Source organism: Bos indicus x Bos taurus, chromosome 23 (assembly GCF_003369695.1).
Source record: "Bos indicus x Bos taurus breed Angus x Brahman F1 hybrid chromosome 23, Bos_hybrid_MaternalHap_v2.0, whole genome shotgun sequence".
Lineage (NCBI taxonomy): Eukaryota > Metazoa > Chordata > Mammalia > Artiodactyla > Bovidae > Bos > Bos indicus x Bos taurus.
The window spans coordinates 25,540,671-25,556,165 of NC_040098.1; positions in this window are offsets into that span (position 1 = coordinate 25,540,671).

The window sequence follows — 15,495 nt, forward strand, 5'->3', positions numbered from 1 at the left end:
GAATTAACATATTAGGGCTGCTTTAAAGTACCTTGAACAGAGTTAGAGAAGTAAGCTGCTTGAGTGCAAAGTCACTTCAGTCCTGTCCAAGTCTTTGCGACCCTATGGACTGGTGCCTGGTGGACTCCAGGCTCCTCTGTCCATGGGATTCTCCAGGCAAGAATACTGGAGTGGGTTGCCATTTCCTTGGATCCTTGGATCCATTTCCAAGATCTCACTCTAGGGGAATCTTCCTGACCCAGGGATCGAACCCTCATCTGCTGCATCTCCGGCATTGGCAGGCAGATTCTTTTACCACTCCTCCTCCGGGGGATCTTCCCGACTCAGGGATCGAACTCCCATCTCTTACGTCTCCTGCATTGGCAGGTGGGTTCTTCACCACTGGTGCCACCTGGGAAGCACAGAGAAGTAGGCATCTTTACTATTTCACTGAGGGCAGTAGATACAAATGAATTTGGTTTTCCTCTTCTCCAACTCCAGACTTTCTGAAAATCATAGCCCTCCTTCTTGCCTTGAGGGAAGAAAATGGAAATCTTTATCTGAGCCTTATTCTACTTGGGGTTTGAGCTTCACAGGGAGTTTTACGTCATTCATCAACTTTCTCTTTCCTTCTCAACCTCATTATACTTGCCACAGAAACATGTTTCAAACTAACCTACATCGATATTTCTTTCCCTGTCTTCCTTTCCTCCTGGGATACAGTTTTTTTCCCTTTGATCATTCATTTACTCATTAACTTAACCAATACATGGTGATGGACACTGTGGCAAGGACCTCTCCTAGGCTGGAGGCAAAGGAAACAGATAAGGTCCTTGCCTTTCAAGGAGCCCGTTTTGTGGTCAGGGAGACACATTTAAACAGGAATATACGGGTGCCACCTTTATCCTTCTTTTCACCATGAAACTCCCTTGGGGAAAAGCCACCTATTCATTACTCATTCCCTGTGGTCTTTCCAGCTCTTTAGAAATAACCATCAGAAACATCAGCTGGGACTTCCTATTTCCGAATGTCCAATCCCCACCTTAGTATTCACTTATCCTAAGCTTCTTGTGGGATCAGTTTATCCTGAGACTCTGTTGACTGGGAATTTGAAACGTCTATGTATCTGGGTTATTGTGAGGATTAAATGAGATATTGTATGAAAGGTTTCTGTCACATGGTAGATGCTAAACAAATATTAGACTATTTTCCTTTGATGACCCTATACAATCTTTTTAGTTTTCTTCCTATCTTTCTTACTTAAAATTTCTTTGCAGGATCTTTAACCTTCCTCTCCTCCTGAATTGCAGGCATTACTTAATGGAAATTAGTTTTGGGGGAGGGTCCCCTCACCAAAACTCCAGGACAAGATCAGAGAGACTCTCCCTTCCCAACCTCCTCCCTCTGCAAGCTCGTATATCCCCTACCCTTGTCTGAGTGGTTTTAATGGAGCAGATCTAGGCATGGTCATTGACCCAAGCCTGGTCAATCAGAGTCTAGCATCTTCTTGGGCAAACAGTGATTGGTTCAAGAATGGGCTAGAGACTCCACAGCATCACTGAGGATGCATGAGATCAACTGCGGCTTCTGGGAGTGGGGCCTTTTTTTCTCACTGAGCTTGAAAGTGTGAAGATTTAAGACCAGATGCAAATGCAGTCATCCTGCTCCAAGCAGGAGACCTAGCCAATCAATGGAGCTAAAACCAGAAGCATATGTACTAAGTCACTTCAGTCATATCCAACTCTTTGCAACCCTATGGACTGTAGCCCACCAGGCTCCTCAGTCCAAGGGATTCTCCAGGCAAGAATATTGGAGTGGGTTGCCATTTCCTCCTCCAGGGGATCTTCCCAACCTAGGTATCAAACCCACATCTCTTGTATCTCCTGCATTGGCAGCCTGATCCTCTTTACCAGTAGCACCACCTGGGAAGCCCCATAGCCAGAGAAACAGAGCCAAAGGATGGGGAAAGAAAACCTGTATCCTGGTGGCATCATTTGGGCCTCTGTAGCAAATCACACCCAAAGCAACATAACTTCTGGACTTTCTCACTTACATGAGTCATCAAGTCCCCTTCTGCTTATACATTAATCCCTTTTTGTACTGAGTTTTCTGATACTTATATAAGCAAAGGGATTTTAACTGAGAAGGAAATCTGTTAACATTCATTCCCCATTCATTCCACAAATACTTAATCAAGCATTTTCTTTGTGCTAAGGATCGTGCTAATTACTGGAGACAATTGTGAGCTTGTCTACCTATCTCTACCTTCCAGAAGCCTGTAAGCTAGTAAGAGACAAGTAAATAGAAAATGACAGAATAGGCCATTAGTACCCCAGAACAGAGTTGTGTAGCATGCTATGGAAGCACAAAGAAGGAACATGTAAATTGTCTCAGGGAATTGTGGAAGGCTTTTCAGGGGGGTATAATCTACATGGAGACTCAAAGGATACATAGCCAGGCAGTGATGGTGGGGAGGGGTGAAGAATGTTTCTTGTAATGGAAAATAGTAAGCAAAGGCTCAAAGAAAATAGCACCGAGTATTTTGGAGACTTGTAGAGAGTACAGTTGGAGAAGGCAATGGCAACCCACTCCAGTACCCTTGCCTGGAAAATCCCATGGGCAGAGGAGCCTGGTAGGCTGCAGTCCACGGGGTCGCGAAGAGTCAGACACAACTGAGTGACTTAGCAGCAGCAGCAGCAGTGAGTACAGTAGAGTTCTAGGGAGAGGGTCTATCAAAAGTGTAGAGAGAGAAACAAACTAAACCACAAAAGACTTTGCAAGCATAAGGAGTGTGAATGGAAATATGAAAGGCTTTTAGCACAGAAGTGTGTGAACCTTGTCACCAACCTGGTTTGTGACCCATCCATTCCCATATATGTACATGTCCTTGTCTTCTAGGTATATGATATCGAAATCTGAGTCTCAGACATCTGTCCTGAGCTTCAGATACACAATTCCATGTGGACATCCTATGGGAACTCCAGGTGAATCTCTTTATCTTCCTTCTCTCTTGTTCTGAGTCCCCAGATTCAGTCATAGCACCATCCTCTTTCCAGTCACTGGCTCTCAAGTCCTGAGTCACTTGTCTCTCTTCCATTTCCTGCAACATTGTGCCATACTCAATGGTTGCCAAATCTCAGCAATTCCATTTTCAGAATCTCTTTCATATTCATGTGAACTGAAAGAGCCCAGAAAGCTTTCCCATCCCCCTTCTTCTGGTAACTGAGTGGGCATATGACCCAGGTCTGGCTACTCATCATGTCTATGGTAAACAGATGCTAAGGTAACCTCTCATGGTCCCCACTTCTTTGTGCTCATGCCCCTGGGTGGCCCCCTCTCTTTGAGTGTGGGTGGAACCTGTGACTTGTTTCTAGCCAATAGACTATGACAAAATTTATGGGCTGTCACTCCTGTGTATTCATTATGTTATGTAAGACTTGCCTTGCTGTAAGACTTGCTCTAGAGATTCTTGTGGCTGGCTTGATGACTAAGTGGCATCTTGGGGAAGCCCACTTCACAGGGAACTGTGGGTGGCCTTTAGGAGCTGAGGGCAGCCTCCAGCCAGTGGCCAGCTAGAAAGCAGGGACCTTAGTCCCACAATAGCAAGAAGTAAATTTTGCCACTCATTCACCCTAAGTGAGCTTAAAAGCAGACCTTGCACAAGTTTAACCTGTAGATGAGAACCTAGTGCTGTCTGACCCCTCGACTAAACATTTCCAAAGAATCCAGTGATGATGTTTTGCCCAAACTCTTGACCTATAGAAACTGCAAGATAAGACATGTGTCTTATTTTAAGCCACTACGTTGGTGGTAAATTTTTTATCTTATTTATTTATTTAGGGCTGCAATGAGTCTTCATTGCTGCACTTAGGCTTTCTCTAGTGCAGCAAGCAGGGGCTACTCTTTAGTTGCGGTACGCAGGCTTCTCGTTGAGGTGACTTCTACTGTTGTAGAGGACAGGCTCTAGGCAGTTGCAGTGCCTGGGCTTGGTTGCCCCTAGGAATGTGGAATCCTCCCAGACCAGAGACTGAACCCACGTCCCCTGCCCTGGCAGGTGGAGTCTTAACCACTGGACCACCATGAAAGTCCTGGAGGTAAATTTTTGTGCAGCCCTAGAAAACTAATACAGTATCCCATTCTCTGTAGTATGGCAGATACATTGGTTGCTTATCAGCCATTTCCCCCTATATTCTTTCTGTCAGAACACTGACTGTGTTTTAGGTTTTGAGGTCCCTCTCCAACCCTTTGAGGGTTGATTGGTCTAAGCCGGTCTTGTTTATTCCATTTGCCTCAGCAATGATTAACTGAACGTGCATCAATGACACAATCCTAACTGATGAAACTGAAGAGGGCACTTCTGGAAGCTCTCTTCATCCTAAATATAGATTCAAGTCAAGGACTTGCTTCTTCCTGCCCTGGAGCTTGTTATACGAGGAGATGATTCTTAGAAACTCAAAGAACAGCAGAGAAGCTCACCTGGGACCCTGACATCATAGACTCACTAATCATAATCACTTAATCAAAGGTAACCTACCTCAGAATTTCATGTAAGTAAAATATTATATTATCCTCAATAGTTAAGCCACCTAAAAATGGATATTCTACAGCTCCCAGCCCAAAGCTTTCTAACTAAAATCATGTAATAGGTTCAGTACAAGGAATGGGCAGGCAACCAAAGCAGAGCATCTCAGAGTCATTTACTCGGATTGATGACCTGATTCTGGACAAAGTCCTGTAGGCTTGCTAAGCTGGAGAGGGAAATGAATCCAGCCTGCTTGGGAGCTGTCTTCACCACCACATTCCGAGGGCCTCTGTGCAGGGAAGAACAAGGTCAAGCTCAGAGAGAGAAGGAGAGGCTTAACAGCAAGGAGTCCCCACACAAGGAGTCACCAAAGCTCCGCTTTCCTGCAGCTTATAACATTTAATTCTCTGAGATGCCCTCATGTTCTTCTTAGCTGTGCCAGCAATAAACAGACTCAGCTTCTCTGAGTTGAATTTCTGTCACCTTCACAGAAAGAACCTCAACTTCTACACTCTCTTTTCTGCCTTCTGGTACCTTCGGAATTCACTGCCCACCAAGGGGTCTGTCTCCCCCTCAAACTCTTGTTTCCATGTATCTGGTTACACCATCTCCTTCCTGAAAAGTCCCCAGGGTGCCACATAGAAGGCAGCTTTAAGCCAGGATTCCTCAGACTGACATGCACAGTCTAGCCCCCAGCCAGCTTTTCACCATTACAGTTTCTTAAACCCTTCACTTTTTATCATCACCCATAGTAAGAAATATTATAATATATAATACTACCAGCTCTACATAAAGTGTAGAATATATAAAAAGAAGAGAATATAGTGTATTACACATAGTAAGGGTAAAAACTGTTTTGTAAAACATTTGTTTTAGTTATATGTATGTTTATATATACACTCAAAATGTTTAAAATGCACATATTATACATAACACATGGTTATACATTATATGATATATCTTTATATATCATATAATGTATAACCATGTGTTATGTTATATATACTAATATGTTTGTATATATACTCTGATATATAGTATATTCATTATATATTATAAAATATGCATTATATGTATAATATAATTTATAATTATATAGTATATATAATCTAAGTCAATATATATGTGTATTTATTACATTCTAATGCTATATATAATATATGTATATACATGCATATAACTAAAGATAAGTTTTACAAAATAATACTTACCATTACTGTGTATAATACATTATCTTTTCTTTTATATTCCATTCATTCTTTTGAAAAGTGCTGGTTGTAGTAAAAATGTTCCTTTTGTCACAAAAGTGAGAAATGAGATTGCTTCACCGCCTTGAGCTACAGTCTTTGTAGGTATAGGGGATTCGAGATGTTCCATGTCATGAGGAGGGCAGATGGGGGAGCAAGGGCCTAGAAGGATGCCCTGGCTTGGTCTTCACACAGTTCTTGGTGCCTCGAAGGCATAGGAACACAAAGTTGGCATGAGAGCTGTAGTTTTCCAACCCCTGATTACAGTAAGGTAGTTGCTAGATACTGTTTGGGTGGCTTGAAGATGAGAAGACTGATGTCGTTATGATGCTCTCTGTCTTTCCCTCAAGGTGGCTGCTTCAGCTCCAACCATAACACATGCATTCAGGTCAGAAGAGAGGAAAATAAAAGGGATCCTGACTTTGTCCTGTACTAATAGAAGTTTTTCCAGAGCTAAGTCCAGCAGATTTTCTTTAAGTTGCATCACTCTCAGGCAAAGTCTTTCAAAATGGTGGTGATTATCCCAATGACAGCATTCGGTTTACATGGTCCTTGATAAGCAGATGATGCAGAAAAAAAGTGTGTCTCTTTATTAGTGATTCTTGCTAGTCCCAGAGACAACACCCATTGGTCCATTTTGGATTATAGATTCATCCCTGCTGCCAAGGGGTTAGGAAACTCTGATTGGCCAGTCTGGATCCATTCCTGACCCACAGGCCAGGAAAAGGGAAGGAATGTGATGGTCAGCACTGCCATTTGAGGGAGGCTGAGCTTCTGAAGGAAAAGATGGTAGTAGAAATCATCACCAATACAGAAGGGAGTTGATATATTGTTGCTAAATTGAATTGAGGTATCATTAAGAAGTAGTGCTAGGGAATTCCCTGGTGGTTCAGTAATTGGGACTCAGCATTTTCATTGCCTAGGGCCAGGGTTTGATCCCTGATTGGGGAACTAAGATCCTATAAGCTGTGCCACATGGCAAAAAAAAAAAAAAAAAAAATAGCAGGAAATAGTCTACTCAAGATACTTGACTTTTAAATGCTTTTATTTTTTGACAGTGTACAAAAATTTGATAGTATTTGCTTTTAAGAAATTTATAGCCTAGGGTGGACAATTTATAGCCTAAGCTAAATAGAATTCTTTTGGTGACAAATGAAAAAGTATTTAACAAAATACATAGTGTAGACAAGGCTATGAGATTCTGAAGAACAGGGACTCAGAAGCAAGTTAATGGTGTCATTTGAATAAACAAACTGAAACCGAAGATGTAAATGATGTACTTACAGTTGCACTAAATGTTGTAACCCAAGTGCGGTCAAAATACAGGATCTTTACCTTGAGGGGGTCAACTAAACCTCCTGAGTCCATCCAGCTTGCTATTTTAGATATGCCCTTAGGTGAGAGGTACTCCTGGCAGACGTGGGAAGTGTCTACAGGCTGTAATTGTGTTTCACCTTGGCATGCTCGGAGCACCTGGCTAGATCTCAAACATTATACTGTGTCTGGTATTTCATATGCTGTCTGCAGCCTGGCTGGGTCTTAACCAATCAAAGAACTGTGTCACAGCCAGTGATAGATGACGCGAGATATTCTAGGTTTCCTCACTTTCCTCTGATGAGCTTAGACTAAGACAGAGGCTGCAGAATGTGGAAGTGGAAATCATATGAAAAGACAGTTGCTGGGCGTGGAGTTACCAGGCACGGAGGCTGAGAGGGCTTGGCAGTCGGCAAGGAAAACCTCTTAGAACCAGTTCAATGTTGCCTTGATTTGATCGTTATAGTATTAAACCACCTTTCCACAGTGTGCGTCAATTCTTGCTTGTCAGCAAGACTCAAGAGAGAAGAAAAGTCGCTCAGTCATGTCCAACTCTTTGCGACCCCATGGGGTGTAGCCTACCAGGCTCCTCTTCCATGGGATTTTCCAGGCAATAGTCCTGGAGTGGATTACCATTTCCTTCTCCAGGCGATCTTCCCAACCCAGGGATTGAACCGGGTCTCCCACATTGTAGACAGACGCTTTACCGTCTGAGCCACCAGGAATGTCAAATTTCCTAGCAATTCGACAGGTAGATTCAAAGTGGCTGTGCACCCCCTAAAATGCAGTTATATCTCTCTATGAGTGATATTTATTAGGGTAAGTAGTATAAGCATTAATTAATATTTCTTTCATCATTAAATAATGTGTCTTTCATATTTGCCTGAAACCACAGGTGTGAGATCGAGAAGGAGAGAGAATGCTAAAACAAAAGACAACTGAAGGGAAAATGAGGCCACCGCCTCTACTCAGACACACTTGTGTGATATCACTCACGTTTCTTTAGCTTTCTGGACCTGAGTATTCTTAACCGTCAAATCATGGAGTGATTCCTAGTCTCTTCCAATTTTATTCCTGATGTCTGTATTAAAATCATTTTCAATTTAGAAGTCTTTTTGTGACCAATAACAGAAATTCATGACTGTTATTTCTCGGAGATCTTACAAAAGTGAAGACAAGAGAAGGGGACGACAGAGGATGAGATGGCTGGATGGCATCACCGACTCCATGGACATGAGTTTGAGTAAGTTCCGGGAGTTGGTGATGGACAGGGAAGCCTGGCGTGCTGCTGTTCACGGGGTCACGAAGAGTCGGACCCAACTGAGCGACTGAACCGAACTGAACAGAAATTCGCATGAGCTAGCAAAAGCTAAAGAGAGAGAGTTATCAAAATACCAGTGTGTAACAGAGGGAACCTTAGTAAATTTTCTTTGATTCAAACAGAAACCTGGTTCGAATCCTCCATCCCATTGTGCTTGCAGGAACTGAAGGATAGGGTGTGTGTAGGTGCAGGAATGTGGGTTTGAAAAGCAAAGATGATATTAAAAATATCTAACAGCTGCTAGAGGCGCAAAGGTACACGCCAGCTGATCACAGGCCTGCCTGAAAGGGTGGGAGTTGGTGGGATAGAGGGGGTGGGGGGAGAGAATAAATAATAAAACACAAGTGCTTCTCCTTTCTGGTTTCCCCACCCTCAAACAAGAATAATAGTACCTCAGTAAATTAAATCAACACATAAAGATACACAGGCATTTAAGGGAACCCAAGGGCAAAGATGCAAACAGCCTGCAAGAATGAATTAGAACCAGGGGCTTGTATGGCCACAAGACTCTAGATCCTTCTCTTGTGGGCTCTTCTCTGCAGGACTCCCTCACTGGTTTGTTTTATCTTTCATCTGTTCAGACTGTCTTTTTCTGGTTTTCCAGTCTATATGCTCCTAAATTTACCTTTTGTTGTTGTTCTAAATATCACACAGACTCAAGAGGAACCAGATCCAAATTCCTCTTGAAAGGAGTCTAACTGGCAAAGCTTGGGTCAGATTCCTTTTCCTGACCATCTACCTGTGACCGGGATGGTTTTGTCATATTGGAAAAAAAAAAAAAGTAGCTGCTGGGGGCCTCTTACTGTCAATGCGGGTGGTAGTGCAGGAACGGTGTTGAGAATACTTAACAACTGGTGTGAGATGGGCTTCAGTCACTGAGAATGGACACCAGCCCTAAACAACCAGTGCAGCTGGACCAGTCTAGTCTGGAATGGGGAAAGAAGAGGACCAGTTCCCAGCAGATGGAAAATAACCATGAATTGGGCTTTTAATCTAAGAGTGGTCTGTCCAGAGTCTATGAAAAAATAGCCAAAGCCCATGTTAAAAGCAGAGTGTTCCTGGAAACTTTTTTTTTTTAGCAATTAGAGGGATTAGTTAAGTGCCATTTTGCTTTTTATCAGCACAACTGTGTGCTAAATGCTGCAACCAATAAAAGGAAAATACAGCACAGAACACTCCCTGCCCTCTGCCTCCAGGAGCTTTCACTCTGATTTGAGTGAGACAGGAAGAATTTACAGAACCAGGCACTGATTATAGCGTGTGCTGTGAGTCAGGGGTAGAAGAGCTCCCTGTGGACGGGAGAGTCAGGGACACTGACAGGGTGTGGCTGAGAATACTTTCTATATCTCCTCTCAATGTAAAGAATTTCTAAATTCTGTGGATTAATGAAGGGACCAATCAGTGGACGTTGAAGGATGTATTCAAAAGGTCCAAGAGCTTTTTCTAAGTCAAGGATGGGACTGCAAGAAACTTTGCTCAAGCTTAAACACCAGCCTCTGGAATGAGGTACTGACACACGCCACAATATGTTGGATGAACCTTGAAAACATTATGCTGAGTGAAAAAAGCCAGACACAAAGTCACATATTGTATGATTCCACTTATATGAAATAACCACAGTAGGAAAACCCATAGAAACCGAAAGAGAATTGGTGGTTGCCTGGGGCTAGAGGGAAGAGGGAATGGGGAGGAACTCCTAAAACGTACAGGATTTCTTTTGAGGATGAGAAAAATGTTCTGGAGTTAGTTGTGACTATTGCACAACCTTGTGAGTATACAAAAAAGCATAACTATACTTCAAATTCACTTCAAATGGGTGAATTATATCTCAACAAAACAAAAACTATAGCAAAAACACATTAAAAAAAAAATCAGCCTTCTGTTTAGAAAAAGTATCTTTCTCTTCTTTCCTTCTATACTTCGGTGTGAATATTTCGTTTATTCACTGACAGTTCCCTAATCTGTTACACCAGCCTAGGACTCCCCTGCAGCTGAAACCTTCCTGGAGATTCCCCATAGGTACCTCAAACCCAACGTAATGAAAATAAAATTGCAATGTTGGACCCTAACTTTCTCCTTCTTGTATTTCCTCCTTCAGGTGATGGGTTCACTGACCATTCAGTCATGTAAGGCATCCATGTGTGAGTCATTCTTTATATCATTCAATCATTTGTTCATCCATTCAGCAAATCATCTTTAAGGACCTGTCACATATCAGGCACAGGCTTGTGCTGGACATGCTGCTGGGAACGAGACACATATGGTTCCAGCCCTTGTGGAGGACCATGGAAGATAGATCAATCATTCAGACACAGTGAGATGAGAACAGTGGCCTGGGGGATAGAGGGAGCCAACTCCCACCTGTTATTATGCACCAAATGCTATTGATTTTGCCTCCTAAATACCTCTCAAAGCCAGTGTTTGCTCCTCATTCAAAGTACTCTTGTCTTCCTTCAAGCCTGTCTACATGACCTCGGTTGCTTCCTAACTGGTCTCCTTGTCCCAATTTCTCATGCCACCAGCCTTGCTAGTCTCAAATCCTTCTCCCACCCTGCTGCTAGAAAGACCATTCAAAAACAAAACACCTCCTCGTGCAATTTCCTTGTTTATACTATTTTGTCTCCTATAGTGTTCAACAAACCTGAAGGCTATAATATGCTCCCACCAGAAGAAGGGCTGCAGTGACTGATGATGGGAGTTGGTCCTCTTCCTAACTCGGATGGAGAATCATTGTGTAGTTCAAATTCCTTGCCAGGACATAACATGTCCTTCATAAAGTGACCCCTGCTTACCTCTTCAATCTCACCACCATGGCTTCTCCCATGTGCTCAGAGGATGGGTTTTCTTTCTCCAGTTTCTCCCCATCTCCATAGTCTACTCAACACCAAGTTGAGCATGCTTCCCAAGGCAGACTCATTGACAGACTTCATTTAAAAATTCACCAGTGCTTTGTTGCCAGGTAGCTGAACTAAGGCCACATTAAAGTTCTGAAGATCTTTCAGAATTTGACCCATTCATGGCCTCTGTCTGCCACCCACTTGACTGAAGCCCTCATTCAGTCCAGCAGCAGAAGCGGATGGAACTGAGGGACTGACAGCCTCCCTAAGCTTCTGTGCAAGAAGAAGAGGGACCCTGGGCAAAGCAGAGAGAGGAGGGAACAAAAGAGCTTAAATGGACCAAAGAAATGAGGCAGAAAAGAGACAGAAAGTACCAGAGAGGAGAGATGGCTCCCCGCCCCTGCTTCCTCTGGGTGTGGACCATGTTGCCTCTGGGCATGCTGACATGGAGTCTTGTGATGTGAGTTAGAGGAACTGGTTGGGTAAGAAGAGCTGCCCCCCAACATCTCTTCCTGTGAGGGTTTTATACAAGTTGGAACATGTCCAAAACAAAGAACTGCTTTTACTTTCTTTTATATCCCATATGTGCTGATAGCTGTGCGTGCATGCTAAGTCAGTTCAGTCATGTCCAACCCTTTGCGACCCTACGGACGATAACCCACCAAGCTTCTCTGTCCATGGGATCCTCCAGGCAAGAATACTGGAGTGGGTTGCCATGTTCTCCAGGAGGTCTTCCCAACCCAGGGATCAAAGCCATGTCTCTTATTGGCAAGTGGGTTCTTTACCACTAGCGTCACTTGGAACCCCTTGCTGATAGCTACAAACAATAAAAAACTACTTGGGTGTTTTGGTACCAGCACACGAATGATCACGGTACCATCGAATCCTTCCACTGAGGAGTGTGAGCAGGGGTTGCACCCATGTGTGCCTACACACTAGCCATTGCCATTCCCTCCACAGTCGGGCTGTTGAGCCTCTGTGCTCTCCCACCTGCTGTACCCTAAGGCTGGAATGCTTCTCTCCCGTCTTATCAGTTTATTCAACCTCATACTTCATGGCTCACCTTGGAGCTTTTACTGACCCTCTTAACACAAAAAATTAGGTGACTGGGGGCTAGGTGTCTGTCTTCTGCTTTTTCTATAATATTCAGGGCGCCTCTCCTACAGCCTTTGTAATGCTGGAGGGCAATTAGTGGTTTAAGCGTGTCCTCACCGATAGATGGAGGTGACGGCTGTGTCATGCTCATCTCTTTATCTTCAGGTCTTACCAAAGTGCTTAGCGCCTAGGTCATTTTCAATAAATCATTTCTGAATAGCTGAAGGAATTAAGAATAGAATGCTGCATATTGAAAAATTGCCATGCATCCCTTTGACCCAGACTAAATCTTATTCAGTATCCTTAGGGCATCCTGATAAGGTGCTTCCCTTCTCACCTAAACAATTTGCTGGCCCCTTCTCGGAAACGTAGAAGGGTTGGGCTAATTGGATTTGTCTAAAGAGAAGAGAAGGAGAATGGTGGGAGAGAAAGACTTAAAACAACCAAGCCTCATCTCGCTGCAAAGTTTACTGGATTCCATCTCAGTAAAACTGAATCAGTTGGCACCATTGTCCCCCAGCCCTGATTTAATGGTGGGACAAGAGCTGTTGAATGCACTATTAAACGGGAGTGCAGGAGGAAGGGATCCAAAGGAGCTGGTCAGGAGAGACAGTCCTGCCCGTTAGTGGCTGTGAAGAGAAGGGACACATTGCCCATTGCACTCGTGTTCCCCGCAAGAACCTCAGGTTCCTGGAATCTGAGCTCGAAGAGACTGACCTCCCTGCTGCCTGTTCCTGTGGTTCCACTGATGAGGGAGTGATGCTAACACGGTTTATGACTGCCTTGAGCAGGTTACCTCTTGTAACGTCTATTTTAAAAAGAGAATAAGGATTCTTGTTTGTTGTTCAGAAGCACAGTGCCCACAAAGCACCCTACAATTGCTATAATTAACTTTATTATATTTCCACCCTGTAATAATCTACTATAAATTATAGCCCATGAGAATTATACTTAGGTCCAGAATAATGGGCAACAGCCATTCATTTGTGTATTTATTTTATTAAGGCTATTTTTGAAAAATATTGAGAACTGTGAAAAGGAAAATTAAATTTTCTGGCAAAATCACCATTCAGAAAAATCATTATGAGGGTTTTTGTTGCTGTTTAGTCGCTCAGTTGTGTCCAACTGTCTGTGACCCCATGATGTGTAGCCCGCCAGGCTCCTCTGTCCAAGGGATTTTCCAGGAGAGAATACTGGGTTACCAGTTCCTTCTCCATGGGATCTTCCGGACCCAGGAGTCGAACCTGGGTCTCCTGTCTCATGCGTGGACCCTAGTTAATTTGGTCAGGCCTCCCTCAATCATTATATCTTACCCATGGACTACTTGCCTTGTAAACTTCCTGCTAGAAATTTTGGTTGGCATTAGCAAGACTCCATAATTCTTGTAGTCTCTCAGGAGTAAACACTGTCAGGAGAGACAGGCCTGATGAAGTTGGGTCCTGCACCTGAGTGGCTTTCGGGTTCCCTCCCTGTTGTCCTCAGAGCTGAAGGATTCCAGGCTGGTGGGAAGGGTAATGAGAGAAATTCAACTTAGTCGGGAGGCCGATGAAGGAGGAGATTTTTGCTTTAATTGGAATTCTTCTGGATGTTCCTTCCAAAGGCTACATGCCTACATCTCACTTTACTTCAGTTCCATTCAACACTTAAAAAAAAGAGCTCTCTTTTCTGTAGCACATCCTACCAAGGATTCAGAATTAACTCCGTTCATCCTTTGTCCTTCTTTCTTCCTCTCTCCTAGATAGGAACATTTTTTTCAGGCCTGGGGTGCTTGCCCTTCTAGTTCATTTCTAGATTTAGCATCCTCTAAGGGTTCTGGAGTAAATGATCATGGACTGAATTCCAGATATGCTCAGATGGTAAAGCATCTGCCTACAATGTGGGAGACCTGGCTTTGATCCCTGGTTGGGGAAGATCCTCTGGAGAAGGAAATGGAAACCCACTCCAGTACTCTTGCCTGGAAAATCCCATGGGAGGAGCCTGGTAGGCTACAGTCCATGGGGTCACAAAGAGTCGGACACAGCTGAGCGACTTTACTTCCTTCCTTCCATGTTATATGGCTTCCCAGGTGGCTCTAGTGGTAAAGAACCCACCTGCCAATGCAGGAGACATAAGAGACATGGATTCCATTCCTGGGTCGGGAAATGCAACCCATTCCAGTATTCTTGCCTGGAGAATCCCATGGACAGAGAAGTCTGGTGGGTTACAGTTCATGGAGTCCAGAGTCAGACATGACTGAAGCGACATAGCATGCATGTTAGCTCATTTATTCAGCAGTATTTTTTGAGCCTGTACTATTTGTTAGGTAACATGAGTTTGGCAATTAATAGCATGTCCATAATTGGAGAAGGAAATGGCAACCCACTCCAGTGTTCTTGCCTGGAGAATCCCAGGGATGGGGGAGCCTGGTCGGCTGCCGTCTCTAGGGTCGCACAGAGTCAGACACGACTGAAGCAACTTAGCAGCAGCAGCAGCAGCAGCATGTCCATAAACCTTGTTCTCTAGAAACTTACAGTCCAGTGGAGGTGCTAAGGAAGTAGATAGGGAATTACAAAATGAGGTAACAAAATAAGAAGTCAGCTCAAGATGCTATGTCTCAAAAAAATAAAAAGATGCTATGTCTCATTAGACCAAAAGTCACCCTCAACCGAACTGAAAGCTTTAAACCTGGCCCAACACCCAGGTCCCTGAGCTCTTTCAAAGAGGCATAAATATGGAGAAGATTCCAAATTATCTGCCCCATACCAGTCTCATCTGGACAGGCCCCTTCTTCCCTCTAGCTTCCCGCTAAGCTGTAAAAAGAGATTCAGTAAACACCAGCTGAATTAAACTGGTCAATTGATGTATTGACTTTTTTTTTCTCTATTAAATCATTAAAACTCTGAAACCAAGCCAGAATCAAGTATGAATAATGCAATTGTTATCCTGCTTGTCCAAGATTGCCCTTTTCACCTTTCATCCTATTTGAAGGAACTGAGAGCCAGGATAAGTCCTCTAGACAGAAATCGGCTAAAATGTTATGGACTGAACACTCTGCCATGGCACGGGACTCTGAGTCTCAGCTGTTCAACAGAGGATACTGCATGGCTTTGCTCATCAGCCTAATTTAGATGATAGATGATTGACTGAAATGAGCTATGAGAGGGTGTGTATTAATACCTTCCCTAGCAACACACCAACGAG